Source organism: Brassica napus, chromosome C7 (genome assembly GCF_020379485.1).
Source record: "Brassica napus cultivar Da-Ae chromosome C7, Da-Ae, whole genome shotgun sequence".
NCBI lineage: Eukaryota > Viridiplantae > Streptophyta > Magnoliopsida > Brassicales > Brassicaceae > Brassica > Brassica napus.
The window spans coordinates 25,519,846-25,531,637 of NC_063450.1; the positions used below are offsets into that span (position 1 = coordinate 25,519,846).

General features: G+C 35.2%; 1 long non-coding RNA gene across 1 annotated transcript; it reads left to right on the top strand.

Moving 5' to 3' along the window:
• The first annotated feature begins 2 nt into the window (after positions 1-2).
• LOC125589969 lies at positions 3-3,540 on the top strand. The gene is made up of 2 exons (XR_007326154.1): positions 3-2,853; positions 3,086-3,540. It is a non-coding gene; the product is annotated as an uncharacterized LOC125589969 (long non-coding RNA).
• Positions 3,541-11,792: the final 8,252 nt, after the last annotated feature.

Below are 11,792 nucleotides of genomic sequence, written 5' to 3' on the forward strand. Positions count from 1 at the left end.
GCCGCTCGGCCACGCTGAGTTAAAAGTCATTAATGAGGAAACAAAAGAATCGAAATCAAACGAGAAGATGAGTTCGAACACTACACATGTACGCGCTTGTAGCCACCGACCGTGGAGAAGGATAGAGAGGCGATGAATGTGTGAGATTGCTTCGTTGGTCTCTTAAGAAGACTAATTCGTCCGTACAGGGAAGTGATCCTCCGCATCTCTTTCTCTCTTTGCCCCTGGAAACGACCGCCAGGTGTCTGGTGGGGTTTGGTCTGGAGTCAGATTGAGCAGCAACCCGCTTTGATTGAATCCTACGATTAAAACTCAAACCGGAGCCGTATCAATTGATATCCGGTTTACATTCACGTGAGAATTGTCCGGTATGCTCAAACCGTTGGAGGTTGTGTAATCGCATAGGCTCGAAACCATACTGGCCTGAAAATATTATGAATTTTTTACGCTGTAAGACACATTTCCACTTTCAATTTACACAATCAAACACATGTTGGTAGAGGCACACTTTATCTCTGTTGATTGTCTCTTATACCCCCAATTTCGTTCCTTCTTAACATTCCTTCTTTCGTAACTAAATTTTTTTGAGTTGATTACACTAAGGGACACTTTTTGACTTTCCCTTAGACCTAGAGACACTTGTTACATGTGACATACTTTATTGTGGGTCAGCGACAGACTTTGGACAATTTTGTCCTTAGTGAAAAAGACAATTGTGGACACTAAAGTGATGCGTGGACGGGTGATGCGTGGACGGGTGATTTGTGGATGGAATATACGTGGATGGGTGATGTGTGGATAAATGATGAGTAATGTGTGGACATGCGATGTTAATGTGTTTATAGTAAATAACGTGGACAAACTCTCTGTTTTGATTCTACAAAACTATAGGACAATACGTGGATATGGACTCATGTTACTAAAGTTATACCACAAAACGTGGACACAGACTGTTATCAAAACTCCCACCAAAAGTTAAAAAAAAAAAAAATTTGTCCATACCTAAATGATCTATTTTGATACACAGGTTGTGGACTGAATCAAAGTCAATAAATATGTTTTTGATACAATTGCTTGATACTGCCAAAACAGTAATATGTGGATAGAAAACAAAAGTTGTGGACAAGGTTTTGTGTCCACATCCACAAATAAGTGTAATCAAATTTGTCGTCTTCCTCCAACAGAGAGAGAGCTTGAGATCGTCATCACCATGACTTCTGAATTAACTCAGGAAGACGACTCGAGTTGATGGAATCAATCGTTGAGTTAAGCTTCTCCTCTCCAACAAACACAACACATCCTCTCCATCGACCTGACTCGTTCCTCACTCACCACAACCAGAGCCAAGTTCGAACCCAAAATCCATCTTGTTTCTCCTAAATTCATCCTCACTATCTCTACAGGTTCACTCCCGAAACAATCTCGTCGTATCACAACACAAAGACTAAAAAATTCTAATACTGAGTCGACTCGAACAAGACTCATCTCGAGTCGCCGGAATCACCGTGAAACCAGAGTCTCCATCAAAAATATCGACAGATCCTATTTCAATTTCGTTCTAGATTTGTACCCTTGAGGGTCTGAGAAATTAAGATGCTTTTTTAATGGGGAGCTATGGTTCTTGTGGAGAAGAGAGATTCCACCATTGCAGTATAGATGAGATGTGTGAGGATCTGGGAAAATTAGAAAAGATTCTCCACAAACTGACCTTGTAAGTCGGGATTTTTCCAATCTACGGGATCTCCGCTTTGTTATGCATGTCGAACTGGGAAACAATCTCGTCAAGAACCCTCGACTGTTATTTTTTCAATTTTTCAATCTCTTTCTTCTTCCTTAAATCTCCATTACAGAAAGCTTTCTTCTAGTCAGAAGCTCTTATGGGGTTTTGTCTCCTTCTTCGATCGTTAGGTGATATGCAAATAAAATGGAAAAAAATGTTTTCGAGAAAAGCGTGAGAATGATGAAGACAGAATGAAGAGGAGAGAAGAAGGTTTTGTTTAGGTCGATGCTATTGACAATGGATTGTTTCGTTTGATGTTAATTGGAATGTGTATTTGATTCAATTTAGATAACGATAGAGGGTTGCCAAAAAAAAAAAAAAAAAGAGATAACGATAGAGGAATAGGATGTTTACGTAGAGAAAATAATGTTTGAGTTGAAAGAAGGGTAAGATGGACAAAGAACACTCATAATGTGTCTGTCAAGTGAAATGTGGCCTGAGATGAAATTGCAAAGTGATAAAGTGGTTCAGAAAGTAAAAAATTCAATTTTTTTTAACTAAAACAACAATCCGTCCAATTGGACACACATCTCAATTAAAGAAATATAGTAAAATACAATTCATCAATTATCTCTCATATTCTGAGACAAAAAATTGAAATCAGTTTCATAGTTTCTCAAACCCTAATTGCAACGATCCCCTTTCATCATCTATCCCCGAACCTCGTTCAGCTTCGAGAAACCATGGCTAAATCGAAGTCGAAGAAGAAAGGGAACCTCAATAGTCAACCTTCTTCACCGCAGATCGGCAACAGAGGTTTATATTTTGAATTCTTTAATCTTTTTGACTTCAAAGAGTTCTCGAAATCCCTAACTTTTTATGTTTTTCTTGTTTGTGTTGTAATTTTCCAATTGGATCGAATCTCTGAGATTTTGTGGATGGGAGAGATAATGAACAGATCCGAGAGCTCCAGTGTAGAGAGGGCAACGTGACGACGAGCATGTCCAAGCTCCGTTGTGAAGAGGATGACAGGACGGCCAGCAGATCTGAGCTCCGGTGCGGAGATGACGCGGCGACGAACAGGTCATGCCTCTATTGTGGAAAAGAAGACGACAAGCTCTCGTGGTGTGAAGGTTAGCTTCATTTCTTTTTATACAAAGAGCTCAATTTTGACATTTACAGATTCCAATATCACTTCCTTTCTTTATCAGAATCTTTATGAGATTTAAATGTTGAACACTTCTTCTTTGTATCAGAGAACTGAGAAGTAAAAGCTCTTGACTTTAATTAAAACAATTTTTTATTTATCTTTTTTTGGTCTTCTACAACTAGTGCTCTGAATCGATACTTTGATTATATGACTAGATGGATTTTTGGGCCAAACTTGACATGACCACAGCAAGAATCCATGGATGATGCAGCAAGATATTTTGACTACATGACCACATCAAGAGTCTATGACGTAGTCCACAACAACAACGTTCTAAACATCAATCTTGTTCCCACCCATTAAGAGTCTATGGATGTTGCAGCTCAACACCGATCCAGACTCCAAAACGTGGTTTATCTACTTTCACTTGGTCTTGTATTTCATAACTATGTCAACATATGTAATTACTATAGACCAAACTTGGGGAAAGTATGGATGTTAACGTTTTAGTGTCTGTGTCCAGTTTTGATGTCCATGTCCACATATAGTTTATAACTCTATTATCCAAGTGTCCATATCCACATTTTTATAGATGATTGAGAATATAAGAACGTTGTCAACGAAAACACATCCATGAAACTTCTTAAAAGATTTTTTGTATTTTTGTATCTATCCATGTCCACATCTTTTTTTCATGTATTTTTCTTACTTGTCCACAAATTTCCGTCCATAGTTTTTATGTCCATACATTTTTTTTATATAATTGTTAATATATATAAAACATATATATGAATATGGATGTTAAAATATAGAGAAAAAAACAAATTACAATTTACTGTCATGATTATATTTTCTTCAAATATCTTAAACTTTGAGAAAAAAACAAACAATAAGAACTTTGCAAAAAAATAAAACAAAGAAAAAATTGAAAAAAAACAAATAAAATATTAATGTCGGAAGGTAAATCCTAACTAAAAAAAGAAACTAACTATTATGCCTACTAACTAAACTGAATAAAAACAAATATATTTTTCTTTGTACTTTCGTTGGACAAAAGGGGCATATCTGTCCAACATCTCCCTTGGATTCCTTGAAAGTGTGCCTCCAGCGGATTGTGCTCTAAAGTGTCAAAAAAGATAAAAAAGTGTCCTAAAGAGTAATGCATTCAAATATTATTGTAATTTAAGTCAACACAACACACAAATTATTATGCACTAAAGTATATGTTCAATTTTATTAGTGCACTGATGTTGACTTTTTGTAAAGCAGACAATTTTCATTCATGCATCCAACTCGCATCTTTTAGTTATAGAACAATAATCTAATATGAAGTCTCAGCTAATCAATCTCCTGTATATTAATTGAGAATATTTTAAAAAATTAAACTTCATGTTACGTGGCAGTTGTGTATGCCTTCAAAATCCTATTTAAAAGAATTTTAGAACACCTTATATAAACCATAGTTTAAAAATATAACGTTGGTCGCATATTTCCATTACTAAATATTATAGCAACAGTTGCTTTAAAATATACTTTGCAAGGCTGAGAATTCATTACTTCCTGGTTGTATCTTGCAATTCGCTTAACATACCATATTCAACATCTTGTTCTCTATTCTCTGTTTTTTCTATTAACGTGTTGCTGTTTGACCCGTGGGGAACCTAAACTCTTACCTTCGCGGGTAGGGTTGAGCTGATTCGTACTGTTATTGCGGGCATGGTTATTTTCTGGATGTCAACCTTTATCTTGCCAAAGGGATGTATCAGCAAAATAGAATCTCTATGCAGTCGGTTCCTATGGACTGGCGACATTGAATCAGGGTATGGGGCAAAGGTCTCTTAGAAAATTTGATGCTTACCAAAAAGCGAAGGGGGGCTGGGTCTTAGAAGGTTCTCCACGTGGAACACTGCCCTGACTCTCACATACTACTGGCTTCTCTTGTCTAATAGTCAATCTCTTTGGGCGAGGTGGCATAAGCACCACCACCTAAGGGAGAGTAGCATCTGGGCGCTGGAGTAAAAGCCTACTCAATCTTGGACCTGGAACGCTCTTCTTGGTTTGAAACTCCTCGCTGCAAGTTTCATAAAGTTCACGATTCATAATGGAAAGAACACCAGATTCTGGTTTGACATGTGGACCCCCTTTGGAAGCTTGATCTCGTTTATTGGTGAAGGTGGCCCTAGGCTTCTTCGGGTCCCTCTGAATGCTTGTGTCTCTGAGGTGTGTGAGGAGAATAGGTGGAGCCTCCCCTCTCCCCGATCAGACAACTCGCTGGCCCTTCACATTTACCTCACAACCATTCCAGTTCCAAATCCCCTTGATGACGATGATGTTGTCAGCTAGACTACCGACGGTATCGACGCACAAGAATTCTCAGCTGCGAAAACATGGGAAAGCTTAAGACCCTCTGAACGTATCAAGTCATGGGCTTCTTCTATTTGGTTTAAAGGAGCAATCCCAAAGTTTGCTTTCAATATGTGGGTAGCGCATCTCAACCGCCTCCCCACTAGATCAAGAATAGCGAGATGGTCTCCACAAGCCTCTTCACTTTGCTGCCTCTGTAACTCCTTTGAAAAAACGCGAGATCATCTCCTCATCTCTTGTGACTACAGTTCAGTTATCTGGTCTCTTGTTCTCGCGCGGCTTGGATACTATCACAACCTCCTCTCGTGGGCGGAGCTTATGTCTTGGATCAGGGTCTCTTCTTCCCGCTGCCCTTAAACTCTCAGGCAGCTAGTCGCGCAGGCCACCGTCTATCACCTCTGGAAGCAACGCAACAACGTCCTCCACAACACCACCTCCATCTCAGTTCAGTCCGTGTTCACGCTCATCGACAAGGAGATCCGCAACGCCATCTCAGCTAGATGCCTAAGAAAGAACTTCAGGGGACTCATGTCCCTCTGGTTATAGTGACTTCATGCTCCTCCGTATGTTTGTCATGGATCCTTTCTGCTACTTTGTTTTTAAATTTTTTGCCTTGGTAGCTTAAGCCTCAGATGTACTGATGTATAACTGAAACTTTCATTTTAAAATGAAAATTAACATTTTTAGCAAAAAAAAAAAAACAAACAAACGTGTTGCTGTTATTCATATTCAATATATATCCTACTATATAAAAGATACTAAATTACATGCTTTTGGGACTATCCACCTCAGCCAAAATATTCTCATACAAAAAGAATTAGAAATAAATATCATTTAGAAGATAATTAACTAATATACGACTTTTGATATTTCTAGAAATTTCAAATTTGTAACTGCTAATTTATTAATAGAATCATATATCTATATTGAATTATGTTCTATTTTTAATCGTTAGACTTCAAGGGTAAATAAATTATTAATTTATAATATATATAGCTTATAACTTTATATTGTAGTTATAAATAAAAAGAAAATAACCGGGGAGGGTGAAGAAGCTCATGTAAAATTATGTAATTAAAATGGTAAAATGGTGAGTATAATGAGGTGAATCTAAGAAAAATTGTTGTACAAATTATGGTGCTTTATTTGTCCATTATAATGATTTAAAATAAAATATATATTCACATAAATAAGTCAATATTTGTTGTTTTTTTTTGGTAAGATGTTAAGATTATCATTTTCCGAAAGGTTACACTGTTGTTTTTAAACAACTTATTACATCAAGAAAACAAAAACAACCAACGACAACTCAAAGTAAAAAAAGCCTTAAGGAGGTCTTATACAAGAAAGATAAAAAGAAGTAGAGAAGAAGAGAAAGAAGAACTTGCCGGGTAAGAGAGGAGACGGTCACGCATTATACGGTCGAGAGAGGTAAGGATGACTGATGAAGGTGAGGAGACAGCTGTGAACACACGAGCATTACGCTCTTTCCACAGCAGGTAGATGGCTGACTGAAAGTAGAGCTTGATGACTGGAGTAGCATGCACATCTGCGTTGACGCGAGGTTGATTGATCCAGGCTGCAACAGAGTGTAGATCAGTCTGAGGAGAAATCCAAACTTCAGCAGCAAAAGGCTCCTATATCAAGCGAGAGAAAGAGCACTCAAAGAAGAGATGATGGTGAGTCTCTATTTCCAGATTACAAAGGACGCACGTTCCGAAGACATTTAACCCCCAACGCCTCAAGCGATCCTTGGTTGGCAGTCTTCTCCGCAAAGCCAGCCATGATATAAACGCATTACGTGGAATATGTTCCTTGAACCAAATAGTCTTGTGCCAATATTTATTGTTGATAGTGTTTATATTCTTTTCTGACATTAGTATCCATATTTTTTTAGTAAACTGATCCAAAGAGATTAGTTTGTGGAGCTAACCAAACGAGGATTATAGTGTTTATTTTGGAAAAAGTAATAGGTTGAATGATAGATGGCGTGCATGCTTTTTCACATGGAAATCTGCACATATATTAAAATTGTAAGATTTGAATCATAGAGAAATATATAGTGTATATGACTGAAGTTGGTCCATTCCTAAACTAAAGATGGCTAAAATTCTTCTTTGTCAAAATGCATAGATGTGAATCTTATATGAATAGAGTTCTCCATTGCTTATAGCAGTGTAATAAACTCCGTGTGTAAAGGAGAAAAAATGTTATATAAGTGAAAACAAAAATTATGATTTTTTTTCTTGTGCCTATAGGCTCTTCGCAATTTGAAGAAGAAAGAACATATTGTGTAAAAATCTTTGGCTCGGTCAAATTTTATCCAGTTGTTTATAAAACTGTTGTTATGTGATTCATGTAATTTTTCAGTGTTGATTTAAAAGCTCAAAAAACCCATCTATACTGACTTTTTGATATTTTTTTCTGTGATTTGAATTTAAAAAGAGATAAAACTTTCGATAAGTTATGTCAACTCAGAACAAGTATTTAGCTTTAGAAAGCATTTACATATTTCAAACTTATAATATATACATATATAATGTTTAAAATTATGCATATAAAACCTGTGTAAAATGTGCATGAATATGTTTCTCTTCTTTAATGTGTTAATCGTACTATATATAATATTATTTTAAAATTTCAAAAAGTTTATGTCACATACAAAAAACCATCAATAAAAAATATAATTCTCCATCTACAACAAGAAAAATGAAAAATTATAAACATATAAATTTAAATTAAGAAAAACTACGTTGGAAAAAACAAGAAGTTAATGTAAAAGAAAAAAACCGAAAAATAATATTATAAATTTATAAGACACAATCCGCGCGAAGCGCTGAAAAATCTCTAGTTTCAATAATATTTTGTTCAACGATGATATGCATTGTCTTTGATGGTCTAATCTTGCATCTCCGTTTATGCAACTGTTATCCATTTGATATTCAAGTACATAAAATTGGACTTTTCATTCTCATAACGCAGTTTATAGGTAACACGGTTTTGTTAAACTCATATACCAAAGATTTTACTTTGATGTCATCGGTGTCTGTTGACCGATGCGAATGAAGACAAACCGGTTCCATTATACTCAAACGAGATTTACAAGTTTAGGAATTAATATAAAAAGAGTACACATAATTTATGACACTTTGAAATAGGAAATAATTATTAAATAATGAATATATTACGTTTTAGGTTAGTATATATAAGTGACTAACCTGATTTGAACATTTCCTATTTAAAAAGTATTCTCAGTTCATACGAAGTCAATGCCAAATAATTTATATTAATTGTTGAATTCCCTATAAATATGACTTTCCTAAACTATCACAATAAACTTATTCCCAATTTAAAAGTTGATGCAAATAATTATATTACTCATTGAATCCCTTATTGTCTACAACTTACCAAACATATTACAATGGAATATTAAGGGTGTAATTGCAGACTCGATCTACACAATATTTTCAATCCCCTATATATTATTTGAGAAGCATTACAACTTCTTTTTGTAGCCACATGTCATCACTAGAATGATTCTTAGAATCATTAGAGAAATATGTTGGTCCATCTAATTATATAATAAGCTTTTTATTAAACTAACAATAAATTCATCATTAATGTACTTTATTATTTCCTTAAATAAAATTTACGGAATTGCCTAATGTGGCTAAAATATATATGGCAATTAATGATTTTGAATAATAGAAATTTGATAAAAAATAGTGTATCTTCTATCATATTTGTTTAATTTTAAGCTATTAAATAAATTAAACAACCACAATAACCATATAATAAAAATTTAGATTTTTATGTATATGTTATATTTTGAATTTTTACAAACGACCATAAATTACTAAAACTGTTAAAAGTCTCACATTCAAATTTTATGATCCATGGTTTAAAATTTTTGTTATAACAAAATACAAATGATTACAAAAATTATATAAGTAAAAAGTCTAATTTAATTAATTAATAAGATTAATATATATATCGTTTTAAATTAAACTATAAACCATACAAAATACAATATTTTAGTTTCAAAATTTACTTTGAACAATTTTTTTGATAAAAGTTTTGAACGATCATTGACAACTTATTTTTTTTTAAATTATAAATTACTAAAACTATTAATCCCACAATGAAAATTTTGTTATCAGTAATTTAAATTTTTTTTTATAAAAGATACAAATGATCAAAAAACTATATGAGTAGAAATCATCATTTAATAGACATTAATATTAAAAATATACTAAAATATATTATCTATGTTAGTATCATTTAAATTTAATAACATATCCTATCAAATAAAAAAAAAATTGGATTAATACAATTGATTTATATGTTCGCACCAATTTAATTATATTTTTAATAGTTACTGACTTTTAATTATTTAATATATATTTATTATTTTATAATATGTAAAAATATTTAATACATATAATAATTTATAGGGAGAATTGCCAAGTGTGACTCAAAACTTGGAGTCAAACCCAAAACAATTCCCCAACTTGGGTCAGAGACAAAAGTAACCTAAAAGGCTATTGAAATTACAACTATCCCCTTGTGACCAAACAAAAAAACGGAATTTTTTTTACGTTTCTACCCCTCGCAAGTCGTCTGTTTAGACGACTTGAAAATAAGTCGTCCAGACGACTTAACTGAAAGTCGTCTGGACAGTTAGTCTTAAACATAATTTAAAAATTTTGTAAAAAATATTTTGATAAGTGAAAAATGGGAATTATGTAATTAACATATGTCTTAGGAGGTATAAATTAAGATATAACAAATTTCAATTGTTTTCAGCATAGATGAGTGAAAGTAGTGAGTCATGATATTCTTTAGTTTATGTTTCATCAACATATGTTGTAGTATTGTATGTGTTCTTAGGGTTAGATTTTGGAAAGCATTAAAACCGTTTTTGAAAATTTTTAAAATTACTTATGCGTGTTCATTTCTGTGTATAGTAAACACTATTTAAGTATAATTTGATTTTATAACGTGGTTAGTTAGTTAATCTAGTCATTTTAGTTTAGGGGTTCATTTTAGGGTCTAGGACGACTTAATATTTTGTCGTCTGAAAACAGACGACTAAATATTAAGTCGTCTGTTGTACATTATCAGCCAGAATAAGTCGTCTAAACCGGACCAAACCTTAAAGTTTACCAATGTACTTTTAAAGCTAACCGGATTATTTACCCAATATATAAGGTGATTTTTATTTTTTTGTTTCATTTTTCGCGAAATTCAAACCCTAACAGTTCTCTCTCAAAGGCGATTTCGAATTCCCACGATTTCCGAACAAACCATCGTTCTCAACGTCAGCTATCTATCTCACTTCATTCTCACCGTTGTCGCCGCAGCTTCTTCTAACCCTAGCGCCGCCGATTCCTCTAAACCCTAGCGCCGCCGATTCCTCTAAACCCTAGCGCCGCCGCTTCCACTATTTCCGAACAAACCGTCGCCCTCGCCACCGTGGTCACCAACGTTCTCACCGCCGCTTCCTCTAAACACTAGCGCCGCCGCTTCTTCTAAACCCTAGCGCCGCCGCTTCTTCTCTGTAAACCTTAGCGCCGTTTCTCTGTAAACCCTAACGCCGCTAAGTCATCAATCTCGAGGAAAAGATGAACATAAAACGTTGTCTCTATCAATTTACTCATTCTCACCGTTTCACGTTTATTTTTTCAGATCTATAACCGCAATGACGAGTACTCCAACTCCTTCTGCGACTGGAAGACTTGTAAGTAATTTAAGTCGTCTGGAAAGTCTTCCAACTGGACGACTTAGTAGATGACTTAAATATAATTCGTCCATTTGGAAGACTTTCCAGACGACTTAAATTTAAGTCGTCTAGAAAGTCGTCCAGTTGGACGACTTTCCAGACGACTTAAATTTAAGTCGTCTACTAAGTCGTCTGGGCTTATATTGTTGTCTTTGATTATTTTGCAGACAAAAAGGATGGATATTCCAGAACTCCCCCGTAGGTTATACACATCAGGGGAAGAGCCAGAAGCCCACAATAGCATTTCGTATCATACGGATAACAGCAAGTTGCATACTGCTCTTAGGAAAGCTCTTACTGATGACGAATTTGAAGAGCTCAAGGAGTCGAGTTTGGGAGTTTTCATCAAGTTCAAGGAGCAGGGATTTGGTTGGGCTTCAAGGCTGGTTCACTACATGCTCAGTTTCAAGCTGGACATTAAGAAGAAGTATGAGATGTGGTCTCTCGTTGGTCCAGAACCTTTGAGGTTTTCACTGTTAGAGTTTGAAAACCTCACTGGTCTAAACTGCGAGTACATCGAGGACCTTGAGACACCAAAATGTGACGTTACCCCAGAGATGGTTTCTTTCTGGGGGATGCTGGGAGTTCATCTGGAAGCTGGGCCAACTACTGATCAGATAATAGCAGCACTGAAGAGATGCGGGGATTGGTCCAGGGAAGATCGCAAGCGGCTCGCGTACCTCTCCATCTTCACTGGATTCATTGAAGGGAGAAAGTTTTCAACCGCTACACGATCTACTCTGGCAAGGCTAGTGATGGATTTAGAACGGTTTGAG